Source organism: Meleagris gallopavo, chromosome 10, assembly GCF_000146605.3.
Source record: "Meleagris gallopavo isolate NT-WF06-2002-E0010 breed Aviagen turkey brand Nicholas breeding stock chromosome 10, Turkey_5.1, whole genome shotgun sequence".
Lineage (NCBI taxonomy): Eukaryota > Metazoa > Chordata > Aves > Galliformes > Phasianidae > Meleagris > Meleagris gallopavo.
Window position 1 is genome coordinate 16,632,145 of NC_015020.2, and position 23,269 is coordinate 16,655,413.

Here is a 23,269-nt window from a genome sequence, read left to right on the forward strand (position 1 = left end):
AAAAAGTCTTATACTAAATAATTCATAAGCAAAGGGAATTTTTATAAAAGTACAAAGGCTTTTTTAGGAGGCTGTATTTCCACTATTACATTCCAGGTCGTATGAAACAGCCATGTTTAAAGTGGACCATGATCAACCAGAAAGATATGCTGAAAGAGTAACTGATGAACATATTTTGAGGAAAATTGCATAAAGGCTTATTAAGATACAGCTGCATTTTGGAAAATGCCATTATCCTACATTTACCTGTATTTTCCCATACATGGAGTTTTACTACTGTGTTGTTTACTAATAAAATGTTCTTTTGCACAATCTCATGAGTAGTTTGGATGGCTGTAGGAGTGCCAGTACAAAGGCCTCTGAACCCTTGGCAGTTACTGTCCAAATACTTTGCCTCTGATGCTACAGCCCTGCGGTTTCCACAGCTGCCATAGCCTGAAGGCTTTTCTCACTACGTACAGCCTGGGTTCCCCACTTATGTGATGATGTGCAGTGAGCCTCTGACTTGACAAGTCATGCAGGTAATAAGTTATCATGTGTAGGGTTTGCTTTGGAGGTTATTCAGGGCACTGAGAGGAGAATCCTATCGGATATGAGTCAATGACACTGAATATGTCACTTTATCAAGAGCTAATGGAAAGGTTAGCCATAATACTAATGCAAGAAAAAGTGAAACAAAGTTGTTGTGAGATGGTGGAATTCAGGATCTTGTGTGGAAGAATCAAAGCAATAAGTAGAATTGCAACTCTGGTCTTCAGGAGAGCCATATTTTACCTCTTCAAGGACCTTCTTGGAGGTATCCTGTGGGCTAGTGTTGGAAAGAAAGGAAACCCTTGACAGTTGGTCAAACACCAGTTCTTCCAAGCTCAATATTAGTACATCCCTAAGAATAAGAAATCAGGGAAAGGTGGCAGGAGACTTGTGTGGATGAGCAAAAAGCTCATGGATAAAATCAAAGGAAAGAATAAGGTTCACAAAAAAAAAAAAAAAAAAAAAAAAGGCCAGTCCACTTAGGAAGAATATATAAATGTTGATGAGGCCTGAAGGGGTGCAACAAGGAAGGCTAAGGCCCACTTGGAATTTAATCTAGCAGAAGAGGTAAAGGATAGCAGGAAAGGGTTTTTTTAAGTATGTCAACAGTAAAAGAAAAGCTAAGGAAAATGGAGATCTGATACTAAATGAGGTGAGTGCGCTAGTAATGGGATGCTGAAAAGGCAGAGATACTGAACTTCTTCTTTACTTCTGTCTTTACTACAAAGACTGTCCCTTGGGAATCCCAGACCCTGGAGGTAGGAGAGAGAGTCTGGGGAATAGAAGACTTCTCTTTGATCAAGCAGGATATCATCAGAGACCATCTAGCCTAGGTCAATGCACACAAATCCATGGGCCCTGATGGGATGTACCCATGTGTGCTGAGGGAGCTGGCAGAGGTGACTGTTGAACTTTATCATCTTTAAATGGTTTTAGAGAATGGGGGAGGTGCCTGAAGACTGGAAGATAGCTAGTGTCACTCTATTCTTCAAAAACGGCAAGGGCAATTCAGGAAACTACAGGCCAGTCAACCACACCTCCATCCCTGATAAGGTGGTGGAACTACTTGCTCTGGATGCTATTTCCAAGCAAACAGAAGAGAAGATTATCAGGAATAGTCATCATGGATTCACCAAGGGGATTCATGCTTGACCAACCTCAATCTGGTAGCCTTCAATGATGTCATTACTGACTGGGTAGAAAGTGGGGACTGGGGGAGAGCAGTGGTGTTGAGTACTTTGACTTCATCAAGGTGTTTGACAGTCTCCCACAGCATCTATTTAATGAACCTTAGAAAGTGTGGGATAGGTGAGTGGATGATGAGGTGGGTTGTGAAATGGCTGCCTGGCAGAGCTCAGAGGGTTGTGATCAGTGTAGAGTCTAGTTGGAGGCCTGTAAATAGCGATCTTACCCAGGGGTCTATGCTGGTTCTAGTCTTGTTAAACATATTCATAAATGACCTGGGTGAAGGGGTACAGTCTACCCTCAGCAAGTTTGCTGATGATATGAATCTGAGAGGAGTGGCTGACGTACCAGAAAACTGTGCTGTCATTCAACAAAAGCTGGACAAGCTGCTGTGTTGAGCTGAGAGGAACATGTTAAAGTTCAAAAAAAAGCAAGCAGAGTGTGTCCTGCACCTGGAAAGGAATAACCGCATGCATCAGTACAGGTTAGGGGATGACCTGCTGAAGAGAAGCAATACGGAGAATGACCTAGGTGTCTTGGTGAATAACAGGTTGGCTATGAACCATATCTGGAATATTGTTTTCAGTTCTTGGCTCCCCAGTTCAGGGAGGGTTCTCCTAGAAAAAGTCTAGAGGATGACAACAAAGACAGTGAAGTGCCTGGAGCACCTCCTGTACAAGAAAAGGCTGAGTAACCCAGGTCTGTTCAGCCTAGAGAAGGCTGCAAGGGGATCTGATCAATGTTTATAAATATCTAAAGTGCAGGAGGAAACTGGATGAGTCCAGACTCTTTTCGGTGGTATGTAGTGATAAGACAAGAAGCAGTAGTCAAAAACAGAAAAGAAAGAAGTTCCACACAAATGTGCAGATCTTCTTTTCAGTGGGGGTGATAGAGCACTGTTATTGGCTGCCAGAGAGGTTGTGGAATCTCCTTCTTTGGAAATATTTAAGACCAGTCTGGACACTTACCTGTGCAACCTGCTGTATGTAACTTGCTTTAGCAGAGGGTTGGATTTGGTGATCTCTAGATGATCTTTCCAACCCCTGCAATTCTTTGATTCCGTGATATCATCATGAACTGTTGGGATAGTCTATGACATACAAAAGTAATAAAATCGTTGAAGAGATGAAAATATAATCTATATTTTCTTAAGAAAATAAGGAAACTAAAATCTGTCTTGGTGTCCAGGGGATCTATCAGGTTTCTTTGAGTAATGTCACTCTAGACTTTGGAAGTCTAATTGTTGACGTTAATCTGGAGGTATCACAAAATAATGACCTTGTTGTCATAAAGGTGATTTCAGGGCTGCTATCTGTGTTCTACTTAAACTAGCAAGTCTCAGCATAAATCAGAAGTCTGGAAACCCAACACCCTTTTGCAGGCAGAACCTTTTGTACCACAGAATTTTTACAAAAAACAGTTCCCAGGCCATGTTAGAAATACAGTATTGATGAGAGTGCTGCAACAGACCATTTACTCAGAAATACAAAGTGATTTGATTGTGAGACCAATGCTTCCAAAGGACAAATGGATATGGATGGCGAATTTGGTCTTGAGATTTGAACTTGAGAAGACTAAAACTGCAACAGAAATCACCTGGAGTTGTGATGTTGCCTCTGCTCAGGGAACAGTGTTAAATTAGGGGTGGGAATTTACTGCATTGGTTACCTATCCTGGGGCAATATGGTTTGGAAAAAAGTGAGGACAGCTCAAGTCCTCAAGACTGCTCAAGAAGATATATCCCTGTACTTACATTTCAGTGAAATAACATTATAAACTCCTACCTTCTCTTTCACATGATTCATTCTTTTTTAATTTCCTATGCTGTTATGTACCAGTTGTTCTTAAATTTTTGTGGGAAGATTTATTCAAATCAGTCAATTTATTAGATTCTCAAATATTACCAGCTCTTTATTAAAGGTAAGAAATTATAGGAACAAAAGGAAAATTGTTTATGTAATTGACAAAAGTCTTGATTATGTCTTTCAATCTTTCTTCTGTAATTTCTTGTCTTTTTTTTTAATTATCGATTATTTTATGAATTATAAGTAGGTTAACAAAACTGAACGAGGTTTTATACTTGATTGTTAAATGCTTACAGATCTCAGAAACTGGAGCTGCTGTCAGCTTTTGAAAATCAGACCATGTAACACTTCATATTGAATTTTTTCACATATTTTCTTCTGTTTTCAGAGGATGGAATAAATCTTGTGAGTCTGGTGATTGAGAACAGTCATTTTGAAGTGATTTGTCCATTTGAAACAAAGATTGAAAAGGAAAGGCAAAGGATAAAGGTTATTTTGTTCTTTGTTACTGTTTGGCTGTTTTTAAGAGCACAAGAATTCTTTTACCTCTTTCATACTGCTTTTCTAGCTGCAAGCACAGCTGGAGTTCCAGCTTCTTCTTCAATCTGAACACAGGCTTCTATTTCCTACCTAATTTTGAGGGGAGAGGCAAAGGAAAAATATCTAAAAATAAACAGAGAAAACAAATATTTAAAGATAATCTGTAAAGTGATCATGGATTTACTTTTTTTCTCATTAGATTTGCCATTTGCATCCTTTACTTAATTATAAGGGTCAGTTGCACATGTATTCTGTTGTTTGTGCTTCAACAATATTATTCATTCCTGGCATTTCTATGGAGAAAAAAAGTCATAAATCTTTCTGTCAGAAAAATTCTGGTAATTTGTTTTCAGTTACACTTCCTACTCTTATGTATAGGTGCTGAACTACTTAAACCCAAATTATGGCTCTTGCAGAGCCTCCTTGCATTTTCTCCTTTTATGTTCCCTTGCTTGTATTTTCCCATTCGGGGCTGTAATGTGGGTATAGGTTTGAGTCGTGCCCCACTTGATCACTGCCACGGTGCGTTGGTGTGAGCTTGGGCCTCTACCCCAAGAAGAAGGCAGCTGAGACAAGAGAGTGAAGCCAATTAAGCCAAATATGGGTCTCAGGTGGCTTAGAGAAAGCCTTGGAGGAAAGCCAAGGGCAGCAAGATCCAGAGCATGCAAGTATGGCAGGGAAGTGGGAGTGCCCTTGCTGGCTGCCTTGTCAGAGTGACTTAGTGACATGCTGTCAGTGAAAGACTGAGGATTCTTTCTCTCTATGTCCTGCTTTTTAATTTGATTTGTACTTGAGTGTGCAGTACTTGACAGCTCTGGTGTAGAAATCAGGAGCACTAGAAGCTTTCAGTGAAGGGCACAACGGGTATAAGCTGAGTACAAGTGACACACTGAATGCCTGCATAGGGCCCCAGCATTGCACAGTGACAACAGCTCCCATCAGCACTCCTATCCACACTGCAGGCAGCACAGAAATTATGAGTTGTTCCAGAAATTCACTAAAAGTAATGGAAATTTGTATTATAACAATGACAGATGAAGTTAAAAGCAGTACATTAGGCAGAAATCAGTTTTTAAGGAAGGATCACATAGAACAGCACGAAGCTCACTTATAATTAGGCAATTATTTAGAATTCTTATACCTTTTAAGATTAATAATTATATTCAAAATAGTAACTTATAATGCATCATTTCAAATTACACTTATGAATTTATACCTACTGTAAGAATGAAAAGAAATATCAGAATGATAATTTAATAGTTGTGAAATAAATTATATATTCCTGCCTTGTGAATATAATAGAAAACAGGGATAAATAATTTAGTATTAAAATTCAGGTAACTATAGGGCATTTACTAAAACTAACAATAATATTTTAGTTAACTTTGAAATATAAATAAGGAGTGGGTAAATAACTCTGTGTGAAATCTGGAGTATAATTTATAATGAATTTGTGCTAATGATATCTAATGCGCCTAGTTAAAATGAAAGCTTTATTGAGAATAAATGTTACTTGTTTACTTCAAAAGGAGTTACCAGACACATGAAATTTGACAGTAATTTAAAAATAAAACAATATTGGCTAGTAAAAGTGTGATTTACAAATTTCCCTTATGAAAATGAGATTCACAGACTATAAAATTTTATTTGTTTAATCTTAAAAATATATATTCCTCTTGTAAATATATTGGCTACAAAACATATAAAAACAAATTCCTGGAAAAGCCTCCTTACGATGAATCTTTAAATAATAAGAACAATTACTTTAATCAACAGAATAATACTTTAGTGAAATGTTATCTCTTATGCTGTAACTACTTTCTGGATATGTTCACAAATTAGTTTTTTAAGTTAATTTGTGTGACTGAAACATAAATGGGTCCTAACTCTATAGTCCTTGGTAAATAGTTAAAGGAAAAACAGACCTGTGACCATATATATTTTATTCCTAAATCTTACATATAAGCCACTAAGATTAGTATTACATCTGTTTGGGTTCACTCACAGAAATACGCAACAGAAGGAATCATGTTTTATAAAACTGTCGTTGTTTTTAATGAATGTGTAATTTGTTCTAGTATAATAAAGTGAAAATCTATCCTGCAAATAGATTTTCCTTAGATCTTCTTCACAGGCATGAAAATCTTCACTTAGAATGGCATTTTCTAAAATATTTTCCCCCATATATCTTTTCACTTTTTACAGAGGAACTATTCAATCATCCTGATAGTTTGCAATATAAAAATTTGTTCCATCACAAGTGGGCATGTGGAGACCTTTCTTCATAGTACTTGTTCCATGGGGAAGTTGACTTTTTAATTTCATTTAAAGTGCAGCAATCATTAGAGCTTCAATCCTGCTTAGAATTCACAACATGGGAAGGCTACCATTCTCATTCAGCCATGTTTATCATTTACATTACATTCATTTACATTAAAGAATTGTTAGCTAAAATAAATTATTATTTCATACTTATTTAAAACAGTTTATTTTACATGCTTAACAGCCTATTTGCCTGACTGCCACTTATCTATCTACCTTTACATACTTTGTACATTGACATCTGGACCTGTGAGCCACTTTGTCCTGGTACAGGTTCTTACTCCTTTGTAAAAGATTTAACAAAGGTTGAATAAAGTTGTTATTAGGGCAGTGTTGCAGTTTTTAAGTCTGACCGATCAAAGTAGACTTTAGATCCTATAGAGAAACTTCACTGGGGAGTCCAGAGTACTGCCTCACAGTATTTTGATGCAATTTCTGTTTACCACTGAAAAATAAGACCACAAAATGCTAGATTTGTACTGAAAATATGGATACCAATTCACTGGGACATAGAGATTTTGGATGTTTTCCTTCTTGTTTTTTAATTTCTCCTGATTTTAGACAGTTTGTTCTTAATTTTGTTCTTCTTCACTTATTTCCACACTCCAAGCTAAAGTGGAAGCATGATCAGTACCTGTACTATGTTGTATCCTGTCTGCTTAGGAAGGCTCCAGACATTTTCAACTAATCAGCACTCATGTCAGCTAATGCAAGTGTAACACTAAACATGTTCTGATCATCCCCTAGAGAAATGACATTTCATTTTTAGATGTACATTGTGGGGAATTCAAAATGTTTTTCTCTTTGGGCTGAACACTGGGTGAATATCAAGAAAACCAGCTAACTTCAAAAGGTCAAATTAGACAATTCTGAGGTGAACAGATGTGACTATATAAGGTTACAGCTAGGTACTTCATGTGCACTTTTTAGGCTTGTGTTGGGAATTGCATTTCTGAAATGGTCTCATAGGTGCTATTATGCAAATTCAACTGTAAATCACGAGAAGACCAAAAACCAAGCAAGTCTAAACCTTCAGTAATACATTTATTTCCCATCAGGTGAGTCAAACCAAAGCCCAAGACATACCCTTTTGTGAAAGAAAACCTTAATTAGATGAAAAATGTAGAGCACCATGACCTGATAAGTAATGTCAAGTTTTTTTGAATGACATTTTTTCAGTTAATAGGAAATTATATGAACAAAAATACTAAAATGGCACATTCTTCTGAGTGAAAAGTAAGATTTTCTCTAATGAATACACACCATTTTCATAACCATTAACTATAGGTATCAGTAGAGTGTTGAGCCACGTGCAGACCTCAGTGTGTATTGGGATAAATAGAAGTGTATTGCAGTAAACAAAATATAAGGCAAAGCAATGTATTTTCATTGTGGGATTAGAAAAGGATTAGTATAACTTGATACAGATATTGTATGATGAAGTAAGAATGTCATCTAAGTGAAAAACCCTGAAAGAAGGATCACATTCTCTTCCCAGCAGTTCAGAGCATCACAGATACTTTCACTAATGCTCAAACTGTATAAAGCTCTGGGTATCCATATTGACCGTACTGATGAAAAAATGACACACAAAATTTGTGATTGTTCTTTGGATTTTTGGATGCAGTATGTGAATTTCTAACCTGTTCGATTCTGCTGCAACTCATGGGTCAAATATCTGTGATGCTTCTTCATGCTGCACACCAGAGAGTTAACTAACAGGTTCCCCAGCTTTACAGTATTGATCAGAGATACGAATAAAAAAATAGTTTTTAGATTATACTTGTTTCATTTCCTAATTTCTGCATTGAAAATATATTTAATAATATAGTTTGTAAAGATACAATGCAGAGAACAAAAATTAATGTAAGTCAAAAGCTAAATATAGCAAATGGCCCCATATTTACATCTCACTAGTCAGAGTACAAATAAACATCCTTTGTGAAAACACATCAGTGCTTCCAATTAAGGTAATATAATTGCATGCTTTGAAGTGGAACAATGGAGAAATCTGACAATCCATTGTATTAATGTGAGGCACAGACTTCAGAGATGTATAAAAATAATATTTAATCTCTATAAAGCATCTGCTACTATATATTTTTTCTATAACATTTGTGTATTTTGTATAAAAACATATTAGATCAATAAATAGATACTTGTGTAGGTAAAAATATATTGTATGAAATCTGGTCAAATATTTCAGTGCTTTGCCCTTCCTGTGGCAGGGGGGTTGGAGATTCATGATCCTTGAGGTCCCTTTCAACCTTGGCCATTCTGTGATTCTGTGATTCCAGAGCTCATAGCTTTAAAATGTTCTGAATTTTATACACATTAAACTTAAGTGAACTTGTAGTAGGCAGTGAAGCTACAATTAAAGCATGTGAGACTCTTCACTCAACTGGCAGAATTTTTATAAACAGAAAAGTCAGTCTTTTATGTACTTTTAGTCATTGTAAATTCTTCCTCAACTACCTGCAAGGGTGCAAATTGTCCTAGCGGGTGTTCTGACACTTTTCTCATTAAGAATATAGTGTGCCAAACAGCTTATTGCAGACAAATATATGTATATGACTTACATGTTTGCTAACAAATAAGCTTTTCTGTTTGATGTACACTGTGAAAGTTTTTAAGATATTAGTGTAGTATTGTAGGTCTTTTGATGTCACAAAGTGTTGCTATCCCTAGTTTGGAAATAAAGTTTCTCAAAGAGAAAAGCAGAAATAACATATCTGGTTATCCATATTACTAAAATGCTTAGGATTTAGTCATCGAGACCTTTTCCTGTGCTAGATTTTGTAAATCTGCAGATCGTGGAATACCATAAAGTTTGTGTGGAAAAAGAGAAAAAAGAAATTAGTTCTTTTCAATAGTAGCCTTTTGATAAAAGCCTTTTTAGCAACAGCAGCTGAGTATGATTTGGTATTAAATGCAACCAGCTTGTGTCACATAGGACCAGGTGGTCTGATCATGATAGTGTCTATATAGACTGATCTCATATCTAGGCTGAGGTGGGAAATTTTTAATTGGGTCAGTCTGATAATACTTTGGAATGGTGGTAATGAAGCACAGTGACATTGTGGTACAGCAGAGCACAGAAAACCTGGAATAAGATGCAAATGTAAGTATTTAGTCATTGTTACGGTTTTACGAGACAACTGTTACAATCATGTATGAAGTAAATAAGTAATCTGCATCTTTTCTCAACTGAAAATTCCCATTGGCTGTTGTATTTATTGGTAAGTAAAAATTATCAATGTTTATTCAGTTATACCAATGATTGAATAACATAAATTACTGGTGATTTTTTTTCTCATTGTATCTAATATTTTCATACTTTTTTTCTCCTATTTGGAATTCCGTGGTAGAACATTCTTCAGTCAGAATCACCAAAATGAGTACTTATTTTTCAGTCTGTGCTCATGAGACTTGTTTACCTTGATTATTAAAATTGAGATCTTATAATTTAAACAACTCCAACTAAAACCGACTTTTTTGTCAGAAATATGTATTTCTGGGCAGAGGTATATATTAGTCATTTTTTAAAAAATAAGAGCTGCAGTCATCTTTTTTGAATGCAATCCCACAATAAAGTTCTGTATAGCTACTATTGATTTGCTCACTCTGTGATGCAGTATCTTTTCATGGAAAGGGAGAGCAGCTTCCTAACAAAAATGAGTAACTGTTGTTTACTCTGCCTCTTCAACAGGCTGACTATTGGAATAATTTGTCTAAAACACAGTTTGGTTACCAGTGGGAAACAGAGCCAGGATGCAACTCCAAGCATGCACGTTTTACATCAGGAAGGTTGAGAGAGATTAAGTGGGTTTAAAAGCAAAAGAGTTCATTGAAATCACTGATACTAATTCTAAAGGGCACAGGGGAGATTCTTTATGTCAGTGCAAGGTAAAGGGTGTGTAAAATACTACCACTCCCATTTGAAAATGTTTTAGACCCTCTTAGCATTTAATGGAAGGCTACAAAAAGGTCAAGGCAAAGAACCAGAGCAAAGATTTGACAATGACATCAGGTTTTTCTGATAGCCTGCTTCTCATGCTCTCTGCACCTGGGATTCGGGCATGTAGGCATCCACCAAAGCTCTCTGCATAGCTAACCTTCTCCTGAGGATGCAAGAGAGGAATTATGTGTGGCTCTGGCCATGCTTTTCTCCAGGCTGTCCCCAGACAATGCTGGCGCTGTTGGTTTCTTGGCTGAAGGCCTAGAGCAAGATTCAAAGCTGTCTGGAAAGTGTCCAGGTGTTTTCTGTGCTCCTTTGAAACAATAACCAGAGAGAAAGTAGTTGAGTAAACCAAGAGTCGTGTTGATGGGGATAAATGAAATGAGAATACATTAAATGTGGATGTAAAGATGAGGGATAACAACATTGGTGACTAATCTTGCTGGTTTGAAGATTTTCTATTGCACTTGCTGCTGTCTCTGTCCCTTCTTTCATGTATCCCAGCTGCAATGTACAGCCACAATTATAAGAATTACTGTGTTTTTTATTCTGTCTTTGTTAATATGAAAGAATTTTCACTGGAGGAGACTTTTGTTGCTGCTGTGCATGCCAAATGTATCTTCAAGCATAAAATCTCTTGCAACACCTGAGCTGGCCAGACCTAAAGCTACAAACTAAAGACATCATAGTGATGTATTGTTTGAAGGAATTGTGCTACATCTTTCTCTTTAGTACATTCATGTTGCCAACCAATAGTCCTGTGTGTAGAGTGGCATTCATTTACTCAACTTCTTTTTGTGCATGATCTAATGCTACTGTAGCTGAGGAAGGTAAAATAGCAGTTTCCCTATAATTCTAGCAGTGTATCCTTCTGGTCTCATGGAATCACAGAATAATTGATGTTGGAAGGGACCTTATGAAGACTTTAGTCTGTTCATCCATCAGCTCAAATGAGACTGCTTAGGGCTGGGCTCTGGAAATCTCCAAGGAACGTGCTCTCTCTGCTGCACTGCTCAGCTGCAGTCAGGGCCCCCAGTAAAACAGATGCCTCCCAGCTCAGAAAGTCTGGTGGCAGATGGAGATAACCTCCAAAGCAGGAGATCTCACACTACCATCAGTCTTGCTTCCTCTCAGTGCTGGTTGATTGTTCGGGCTTGGCCAGCTATGACAATGCTAAAAACAGAGGTTTCATATCCTCATCTGCTGCCAGGACACAGAGCCTACTTTGCAGCTGCAGATCTGCAAGTTGAGAAGGGAGCTTCTGCTTATTGCCAGAAGCTGCAAGCCTCCAGACTTGCCTGTGTTGAGAAGAAAAACTATCATTTTTTTGTTCTTGTGGATTCTATGTATTTTTAAGGAATTTTTTATTGTTTGCAAAGCGAACACAGCTGAATAACTCAGTAATAAGTTCCTAGGGTAGGTAGTAGCATCTTTACTTTTCCTCATTGGTACAATATTTCAATCCTGATCTTCAAAAATCTTCCCTTGCGGGTTAAGGAAGTAGTTCAGAGTCTATGGCCCTAGGACAGCACAATCATGACAGGCGCTTATCGTATAGCATATGTGTGTCTGACTTACAGAATGTGTTTAAACACAGGCTTCTACTACATTACATAGAGAATGCCTGGGGGTGATAGTGATTGTTCACTAGTCAGTATTACAATATGGTGGGTTTTTTTTTTTTCAGTAGCTGCTATCTGAACAAAAAAAAGAGAATACAGAATTTTAAATAGAAAGTGCTTATAAAGAATTTATTCCTTACAATACTTTGTCAGTGCGACACTGCCATACCAACACATTCTGAATTTAAGAAAATGAGAAATAGGGATTTACTTATTCCGTGCACTCCTCAGGTGCTGAATAACACCTTTGAGTTAAAAACTGAGTACTGGAACTTAAGGATACTTGTGCTCTAAGTTTGAAGCATCACCCTAAAGTTAACAGAAATATTTTGTGTGCATATATATATATATATATATATATATATATATGTGTGTGTGTGTGTGTGTGTATATGTATATATGTATGTATATATATTCATGTATACTTGATATAATCTTATTTTTATCAGAAATAATTATATGGTAATAAGGCTGTAGTTAAGAAATGACAGTGGGCTTGTGGAAAAATGTGTGCTACAATTTTGCTACAGAATATGTAACAAAACATTGGAATTATTTTAAAGTAGATCATTAGTGGCAAAGTAATGATTTTGAGCACAAAGAGTCCACTATGAAGCATTTTTTATGCTTCAGCAAAAGAAATAAATATAGGCATGCAGGCATCTTCTTCATCAGCTATTTCCTATGAATGCAAGGCAATGATTTGAACACAAGAAAAACAATGATTTTAAAGTACCTTTGCAACACCACTTGACAAACTGTAAGAGAAGCTTGCAACTACTGTTATTACTTTGCTGTTTATGGAGACTATTTAAAATGTATGTGAAGAAAGAAGTGTTAGGAATAATAACCACAGCTGGTCATGTTGCTGCGTAAAAAATAATATGCTGCAATGCTGTGGAATTCAGGTCATCAGCCATATTAGTATTGTTACAGAAACAAAAATATTATGTGTTCAAAGGTTTATATTTACATATTTCTCTTATCTTTTTAGCCATATTTGTATTTATGTATTTCTCACAACCTTTTGAGTCAAGAAACTTAATAGATTTTTATATTCGTGGTTAATTAAGACTTCATTAAACTTTAGCTGAATTTACCAAGCTAAGCTGCTGCCCTTCAAAAGAAACGACACCTCTGTTTTTGACTGTCCCTTGATCCATGAATGAGAGTGAGCAAAGTCCTGTTTCTCAGTTCAACTATACAACAAGCTTTTTTCTTTCTTTCAAAAATCAGTCATCTTCCTAGGAAAACTACCCTTTAAAAATACTTTGGGAAATGATTGCATAACAGAAATGTCTTCTATTTGAAGGATAACATGGAAGAAAGCATTATTGTTAGATAGAAGCTGCTAGATAGTAGTTAAAAACAACATGATGGAGCCTCCAAAAATAAATACTGAAGTAGTTGACTTTTTTTTTTTGTCTTCTCTTGAGGTATTTTTGTACCACTTCCTTTCCTTATTTGAACAATATAATCTTTGTTTCCTTTAAAAAGTACTTTCATTGTTTTCCACTTTACAGAATGGAAACATGACCTAAGAAGAGTATTGTTGTCTGTCAAGATAAAGCACAATGCATTCCTGTGTCATATTTCCCTTGCTCTGTCCCAACCAACTTCTTGACATTTGTGATTCTTTTCTGCCCTCTAAGTAGTAACGTGCTCAACATCTGTGAGGAAGAACCAGAAAAAAAGATTTTTAGCTGCAGAGAATAAATACCTTAAATATAGTCACAAATGAGATTGAAGGTGACAATAGTTTTAGCATATATAGTTAAAAAGAAAGGAAGGAAAACAGAAATATATTAAATTAACTGGCTGGACCAGAAAACAGATGGTGAAAACTCCCCATTTCTCTCTCTGGTATTAAGGACAAGCAGGTAACTTCTGTTTTAATACTGCATTTTCCCTTAGTCAGATCTTGTTCTACCTACTACTAGTAGGCATCAGTTATGTTCATTCTCAATTTTATTAACTCCTCCTTATCATAAACTGCTAAGCTTAGCTCCTGCTGAACATTTCCATGAGCCCTGACAAAGTTCAGGCCCAGAGTTACAGATATCTTACTCTTTCCACGGACTCTTCCTACACATTTCAGAGTGCATTTAGAGGCAGTCAGTCAGCAGTAATCTCATGTTACCTCCTCTAGATATTTTTCATTTCCTCACTGTCTTTATTCTTCTTTGTGGTCAGTCCACATATGCATGTAGCTATGTTTGTCAGGACCAGCTAAGTGGGTGGCTGGGCCCGTTGCATCCTGATAAATGCATCAAAAGTACACAGAGGTCAGCCACAGGCATGTTTTGCAGAGCAAGCAGCACAGGGCCAGATTGCTGTACAGACAGAGGATTAACTATGTGAAGATACAATTCAGACAAGACCTTTGACAGATTTTATGAAAATGATCTGCAAGGAGAAATTTGAGGAGGCACTCAGTGCTGCAGTCAGCACTAAATCCCTTGTATTTTACAACCCAATAATCAACCTGCTGCTGTGATTATCAGAGTGGAAGAGGATGAGTGGTGAGAGTAAGTGGCTGTTGGTATGGTGCCCAGGGCCCTGAAGCAGCTCCAGCAGGAAGCTATCCCTATTTGACATCCTTACAGTTGAAGCAGACAATGTGTATTTGGGGAAGGCGAAATTCGTGTGTAAGGTCTTAATTCGGTCGCCTTTGTCCTGTATTTGTTCCGATTCAAATCCATTCTCCACTCTTTTCTTTACTGTCCCAAAGTCAGTGAAAAGATAATAATGCCAGGAGACATAGTAGAACATTGTCTCCTCAGGAAAATGTCATCTAACAGTCTGCAGCTTCATTAGCATTGATTTTATTCTTTCAAACACAATCATCACCAACTTCTAGGCTTGCCAACAGTTTCAGTAAAATCTCTTTAAGAAAATTTTGTGAGCTCCAGAGGTTTTTCTCTTTTTTTATCTTCCTTCCTTCCTTTCTTTCTTCCAGACCCAATTCTCCACAGGAAGAAATAAAGTTCCCTGGCAGATTAAAAGGTTTGCACCAGTAAAACCAGTACTGAACTTGGGTGAAAATATCACTAAGCTGGCTTTTTCATATTAGTTAAACAAATTTTTTCCACTTGATGCTCAGTTTTTGGGAGATCTTTGGCATTTTTAATAAAGCAGACACTCCTGTGGAGGTGTGAAATCCTGTGGGTGGGAATTCATTCAATAAGAATTGCCCAGATAATTAGTACGCCGAGTTTGAGCTTGAAATCTGAGACCTGCCCAGACTTCATATGCTTTTTGGCTGTATCCTGCCTGAAGTACTATGGTCTCATGAGCCCTTATGCTCCAAACCTGCAGGGAAGAAAACAGGTAATGCCCTGGAGAGCTAGTTGTTACACAGCAATGGCATACACATATTCTAAGCCAAACAGGATATTAAATAATACCAATACTATGTTCAGTCAGTTCACTCTGCCTGCAAAAAGAGATGAGAACTGAAAACGTTCCCTTTGTTTCCTCCCAACATGGCAGCATATGACACAGAACTTTTAAGTTCTTAAATGACTGTCTCCCTAGAATGTGTCTGAAGCTGGCAACTCAAGTCCATCCTCAGTTCTGTCTTCACCTGCTTACAGTCTTCAGTGAGCCCAGCTCAGCTGGACCGGAGGATCCTGCTTGGAGCCATCGCTTGTGTTGACACATGTTGCTTTCATCCTTATCTGTGGAGTTCTGAGATATCACTGATCACAAATAATTGAATAAGAGCTCCCTGAAAAACACATTTCATGTGGATAAGAAAAGTGCAGGTGTTAACTGCAGGCAACTTTCAAGGTCATAAAGTTTAGATGTGTTCTTTCATCAGCACAGAAGTTGGAGAGTGGAGAGGAGGGAAGAAATAAGTATATTCAAAGGACATACTACTTTACATGCATTTGGAATTCCAGCATTTCCTTTGAGTTATCTAGTACAGCCTCTCTGCGGCAGAAGAGTAGTTTGTATGTAATATAATTCAGCTTCTCAAATTTTAGGAAAAGTTGAACTCTTGCTGTTTCAGTTACTTTGGACAGGTTTAAGGATGACTGATCAATTGCCCTACTTGCTTGTACACATAGAAGATGAGAGCTGATTCATGACCTCTGACATAACTTTCACCTGTCCAAGGAAAACAGCGTACAAGCTGAATACCAAAATGATGAATTAACAAAGCATTATGTACATCCACTATTGAAGGTTGTGTGTGGTCTGAATGTCAGTTTAGCAAGGGCAAAATACTTTTTTTTAATTATACATAAGCCTTTTTTATCCTTTTGTCTTCTAGAATAGCACAGTGCACAGGGAGAGAGCTTTGCCATCAAGTTTGGAGTACAGACACACTTGTTCTTGTTTCTTTTATTTGTCTGGAACTTTTTTCCACTGTTAATCCTTTTAGATCTCAACTCTACAAGTTTGTTGGTGTTTTTTTGTTTTGTTTTGTTTTGTGTGTGTGTATGTGTTTATTTTTAATGAATGTGCTACAATTGACTCCTTGTTTATAAGTCTGAATCTAGTCTTTTGTTTAGTGAGGATAGGCAGATTAGACATACATCTGAATGACCTATTATGCATTGTAAGGGCTGTGTTTAATTGAAAAAAAATAACAGCTGCTTAATTTATGGATATGCACAACAGGACAAACAATTTCAACATGGCACGCAGAACACTCATCGTTCATAGAGTTGGCATCATTTCCTCACACGTCTCAGTTGCAACAGGGATCTCTTTCTTTCTGTGCTAATTTAGTGCTTTTTAAAGGTGTTGGATGGTGACCCCAAGACTGCAGCCTGTGCTCCATGCAGAACAGATGCAGTACCTGGCAGTGCAGCACCCTTACCATCACCAATTTGCTCACCATAATGTGAGGGAAAATCAACAAGGGAGAGGAAAATACAGTGCCATGGCTTATAGCCCGCTGGGAGATTTTCAGCACTGGTATTAATTTGGAGATAGGCTTTTGGAGATAAGCCAGGAACTGGGCTTTTCTCAGAAATAGGATATGAATTCTGAGGAGGTAATAATAATGAAGCTTTTGTCATCATACCAGCACCTTCTCTTTTCTGAGGACTTAAGTCAGTGATGTCCCATTTAACCCATATGTTTGATAGGTGAAGGAAGAATGACTAGAAGCATGATGGCATGGTCAGGTAGTCCATGCTCTCAGTTCAATGCAAGCATTGTGCTGCCCTCATTAATCTTTTGTGAGTGCCTTGGAGAATGTTGTAAGGAAATATATGTTTAATTTTTCTTATTTTAGTTCCTTATTGCATTTTCTTGTTTGTTCTCAAAGTACTCCCCTAGGGAGAAGAAAGCATGTGTAGTGGAGGCTATGAGTTTGGTAGTATTATTGTTGGTGGTGGTTGCTTGTTTTCCTTTTTTTTTTCTTTTTTGTATAGCTATATGTATTTGCTAAGGGCTGTAGTATCACAGAAGTGAGTACTGAATTTATTTCTGTCTTCAGTCACTGGGGATGTACTTCTTCTGTGTAGACAATTCTCTTTTTGAGGATTATGCTACCAAAAATGTTTTATGTTTAATGATTATGTTTTATTGAAGCTCTACTTTAAGGTTGTGGATCCCAAAATTTTATTTAGTTTTCTTAAAATCTGGGGCCCAGGCTACTGTTTATCTTAACAGTAATAACTGAGAATTTTACTTGATTTAAAAGTCAATAAGAAGCTAGCAAAAGAGAGGATAGATTTGCTCAGGGCAGCTCATGTATTACAGCATTTTGTTCTAATTGGAATTTCCTAAGGTGTGATGGCTTCATGCCCAGGAATTACATGGCTGTAATCCAGCTGAGAGGTGATACATGTAAATAACCAAAGGCTGGACTTCATCTGCCAAGATGGGGTGGAGCCTTGTAGCAATCAATGATAATAGAAGCTGCTGCTTATAGATACTTTATGGAACATAGCTGCATCAAGGATTCCAAATACCCTTAAGTTATAGACTGATCTGGCTAATTTGTGGCCAGCATTTTCAATCAAAGAATGCACCTTCCTGCAAATTCTTTGTAATGCCTTCATCTGCCTCTCAGTTTCTTTTAGAGTCAAGTGCAGACAGATGTTTTTATAAATTAAGTGATCTCATCTAAGTACTTTGTGTAGTGGAAATGTGGGAAAAATAGGAAGAGCTGGGTACCCTCATTGTTTTATTGTCACATGAGTCTAGATAACCTAAGAAATTCTCCTTGGGTGATTGAGAATAATATAGAGAAGGACTGGAGAGAGAATGGACTCTCATAGGATACCTCAAAACAATTAAGTAAAACTTCTCATTATTATTTTTGATTAGAACAGAAATGCATGCACTCCTCTCTACTCTGAGAAAAATACCAAGACATCTTCTCACAAACTGCTGAATATATTGGGACAATAAGCATATATATCCTCCACTCATTTATGATCAAAGCTCCATTTATATTTCTAAGCAGTTCTAGTTTCATGGTCTGGATTTAACCAATGTTTTTTCAGGTCTAGAATATTAGTAGCTCTTTCATTCAGTTATTTATTTTTCTGTCTATTTAGTTCTGAGCTTTTTAAAGTATGCATGAATTACCACTAGACAATGGTTAAATTGAACTCGATCGGCAGGGTGGTCTTATAATTAAGGCTGAGGAAATTGTGGTGTATATGAAGAAGAAAGAGAAGAGTCTAGATTTCTGTTGCTGGCTGACATGAAGTCTGATACCAGGAATCAAGGGTTTTCTGTCCTCTTTAACCATCCACCACCTGCTCTGTCACTCACCTGTGCACAGTATGATTCTTTAGTCTCTGCAAGATCATCACCTCACTCTCATTGCACTGCTAGAATTCTTCATAGCTAGGTGACAATGATAGTCCTTGCTACAGTGATGCTCTGATTAATTCTATTAAGAATGCCCAACAATTGGTTTTGGTTTTCCAATTTTTTCTTAAGCTAGGGAAGTTACAGACTGAATTTGGAAGTGCTACAATGCAGCATGTAATGAAATGTTAGGACTGAAGGTACAAAGTTATTCTGCACATCTGGGCAGAGCAGCCCATGGAATTTGGGAAGGCTTTCCAGTGGGTTTCATCATTTCTTCTAAGCAGGTGATAAGTGTGTCTCGAGTTCTTACTGTTACTGAGTGTTCGGTTTCAAAACAAATCTTTGCTATAATCAATAATGTCTGAAAAAGCATCTGGTACTTCAGAATTTCAAGCATATCTTGTAGGCTTAGAAAATTAGAATCAACCATGGATCTAATTATATAAGCTGCTCTCTTGGCATATTTCATCTGGATAGAAATAGGCAAAGCTCGGTATTTTTTAAAAGCTTGCTCTCACAAAATTTCTAGTTTCATTGGGGAGGTCCATTAAGTATTCAAAAGTTAAGGAAGTTACTGAACCTCCAGCCCTCTGAGACTAACTCTTCACCAGCTGCAGAGACTGTTAAATATCTGCATCATGTTGCATTTTGTGAGAAAATAACTAAAGCTTTTTTTTCAATCTGCGTGCACTTAATATCTGAGCATGATAACGTAGCCTGCAAATTATGCTGCCAGTGCAGTATACCCTTTCTGTTCTGGTCTTTGATTTTTTAGGCAAAGTCTATGTATTCACTACTCCAGATCAGTGTGTGTATTAGACAAATGTGTATTGTTACAAAGCTAGTGTATGAGTCTTTGAGATCAACTGCAAAACTTCCTTTGATTGCAGTGGCAGAATAACGATGGAATTTTCAAAATATCATTTCTTTCTCACCACCAATTGCTGCTAGTTCATGTCCTGTTTATTTAGGGCAAAGAGAAAAGGCTGGTTTCTGAACTACACTGTATTCTACTGGTTGGGTTCATAATTGATGCAAAAAGTATTAAAACCTAATAAATATTGCTTTGAGTGATATCATTACCTGTGATGTTATAGCTTTTGCTTATTGATTAGCATGAAAATCATGAAAAACTAGATCAAACTCAGTTTATTTTTGTGTGAAAGTCCCTACTGTGTAGTGGACAGCAAGTACAAGGCTGCTCTGAAAATAGTACCTCCTATTTTGTGATATTAGCCCATGATGTCCGAGGAAGATGGTGGTGGTATGACAGTACAGGTTGAACCTTGCCACCTACAAATCTTTACATTTTGTTGCCATGCAACAGATGGCAGCAGAGGGATAGTCTGACAGAACGGTATCTGACATGGAAATGTGTATGAAGCAAAGGTGTATAATTGAATTCCTCCATCTAAAAAAGAAATGGTACTCATTAACATTCATTGACGCTTGCTGGATGTTTTTGGGGACCCAACAGTGGATGTGAGCACAGTAATGCAGTGGGTGATGCATTTCAGCAGTGGTGACATAGATGTGGAAGACAAGCTACATTCCAGATGGCCACACATAGTTGTCATACTATGAAATGAAGAGCCTCTTGGTCAGTTAGCTCATCCATGCAAATCAACTAATGGTGGGGCCTTTGTATTTAAAAATTATTTTACAGGTGAGAATTTGGTCTATCAAATAGCAGCATTGTGGTCTTAGTATATGTCATAATTTCCATGGAAGTAAATAGGAGACATTTCTTTTGGAGCAACCTACACAATCTGCTTGCCCTGCTCTTAGAAGGGATTTTCATATTGTTAAGAAGGAATAATGCCACTAAATATCCTGTCTACCTTCAGCAGAAGGGAAAAGTAATTTTTAGAAATCTCACCCAGATATTGTCCTGATTATGATCTTTGGACATAACCTATTGGGAGATTTTCATTATTATTTTCTATTTTAAAATTAAAAAAAAAAGTTTAAAATATGGTCTGAAAAACCTGAATATATAGTATGTGCTTATGCAGTATTGCTGTAGAAAAAAAAAAATGTGAAGAGAATAGAAGTTTTCAGCATAATAACATCTGATAAACTAGAATAACTGCATATATCAAGCATATTGCTGTTTACAAGAGGTGGACTTCCTTTTATGCATATGCATAAGGAACTAAGAGCAGACTCGTGCTTGAACATAAATGAGAATTTAATTGTCAACTCCCACAATTATCTGGGAGTTACAGTCACAATACAGTCACATAATTAGTATTAAAATAAATGTGCAAGCCAAAGTTTTACTGCAACAAAGACTAGTGACAGGATGATATTAAACTGCAGAAATGTGCTTTGAGTCTTTTCTTTAATCATTCTCAAAAGATATTCATTTTAATCATAGTGGAATTCAAATCATTTGTTTTATCAATGTTAGTGTGAGAAAAGAAACAGCTGGAGGATACTTCTTGAAAACAGTCACTAATATGATAATTGTGTAAGCAACCAAATGCCGCATCCTAAGATGTCAAGTAGATGAACACAGAATGTGTTACAAAGATATCAACTTTCTCACGTTTGGCTATAGCAGAATCTCAGATAGCAGGCTGCCAATGCAACCAAAATAATTGGCAGCCAAACTCGCCTGTTAACATAAGGCTGTCCTCTTTTTCAGTTCTTAATTCATTTCTATTCCTGTGACATGCACTAATACTATTGGAAATAACTATATCCACCTGCCAGTCTAATCAAAAAGGAACTTCGTGGCTTAATTATAGGAAGAAAAGAGCCTAGTTATTTTAAGATCAGTCTAGAAGTTGTCATCTTACTGCTAACTTCTACAGTCCTGCTAAGTGATATTACAGTGCTTTGTGTTGTGAGGTTTTGCAACTGTTGAAACTGTTGTCTATCATTAATGTAAAAGTAAAATACAGGTAGAGAAAATAAAATGAATTTCTTATCTATAAAGATACACTATATAGTTCTAACATGAGTATTTTAAAATATTATACACTTGTCTAAACTCACAATTTATATCAGTTTATCCATAGTATCCCTTACAGCTAGGTCACCTATAGCTGTGACATATAAAGTCACATCTACACAACTGCTTCTCATATCCCCAACCTAAATGAAACGTTCCAGGAAATATCTAACTTATGAAGTCAACATGTCAAAAAGGTTTGGGATTTCATAGATGCCTCTATTTAGTGTTCTTAGGTTTTATGCTTTTGCTTATTGTATTCACATTTACTTATTTCCTGTTCTTTCTTTTCATTTTTGTGGCATGCCAGTGTGTTTTTAGGTCATTAAAGTAAGATGTCTAAACTAAAAATAAAAAAAAAGTAATAATAATAAAAAAGACAAGCCTTCTGATGAATGCAGTTCTAATTCTACATTGTGTTCAGATTTTACCCACAAAATTTTGTTTTCTGAACACTGTACAAAAATACTGTGCAAAATGCCTGTATTTTTCAAAGAACAAAGATATTCTTCCTAGTTTCTACAATGATGATATTTTCCACCCACTTACTGTTTTAAAGTGATACACTTGCCATAGAATTGAGATTAATCAAAGTTAACAGTGTTTGGGAAAAAAATGCATTTTACGATTTGAATGATATCTTGAAGAAAAGCAATCTCAGAGTTAAAGCAACAATGGTTTCAGTATTCCATTGGAAACGTTCCTCTGTCTCATCTAAACTCATTTGTAAACCAAAAGACTTTTTGCTGATGTTCTGCCAAATGCATAGTTTGGCTTTTTTCTGAGGGGTCGGGAGCAGACAGCCAATCTGGTTACTGTCTTGAAGTTCCATTTACACAGGGAATTTATTGTTGGCTTTAGTCAGCTACTTCAACGATATTCTGGGTTGCTTCTTATCTTCAGTAACTCTGACAATCAGATGCATGGAGCAAGATCATGAGCCACTGAGTCTGCTAGACTTGAAGAGGCTTGGGAAACGCATACAGAGTTTGGTAGATGAGGGAGGAGGGGACATTTACCAAAGGAAAGAGGAATGTCCTTATTCCATCTGGGAGATCCGGTAAAAGTATTTGTTCTATACAATATACAATTTTTCATCTGATGATGTCTCCTTAAGAAATTTTGTAGAAACAAAAGCCATGATATAAGACAGTTATTTTGGATCTCTGAAGCCAGAAGAAAATCTTCTTTCTAGAATAACAAATATACTGTTCAATTTTCTAAAGCCTTTGCTAATTGTAATGCTATTTAACTTAATATTTTGTTTTTTTTCCCCACATTTTACTTTTGCAGTTGGTTTTTATGCTAAAGAAGAAGAAACCTTGAGAAAATAAATAGCAACTGCTGTTTTCTGTAAGTGGTTTTAATTCATTACATTTCTTTATCCCTCACTCACCCCCTCCTTCTCTTATTATAACAGCTTCTATCTTATGCCACAAGCAAATATAATTTCTGTTGTTGCTTCTTTGCAAAATCCAATTTGTTATGATGTATTATGCATGCCAGTATAATTGCAGAGGAGGAGTTAAACTGAATGACAGTTTAAAGAGGTGCATTCCTT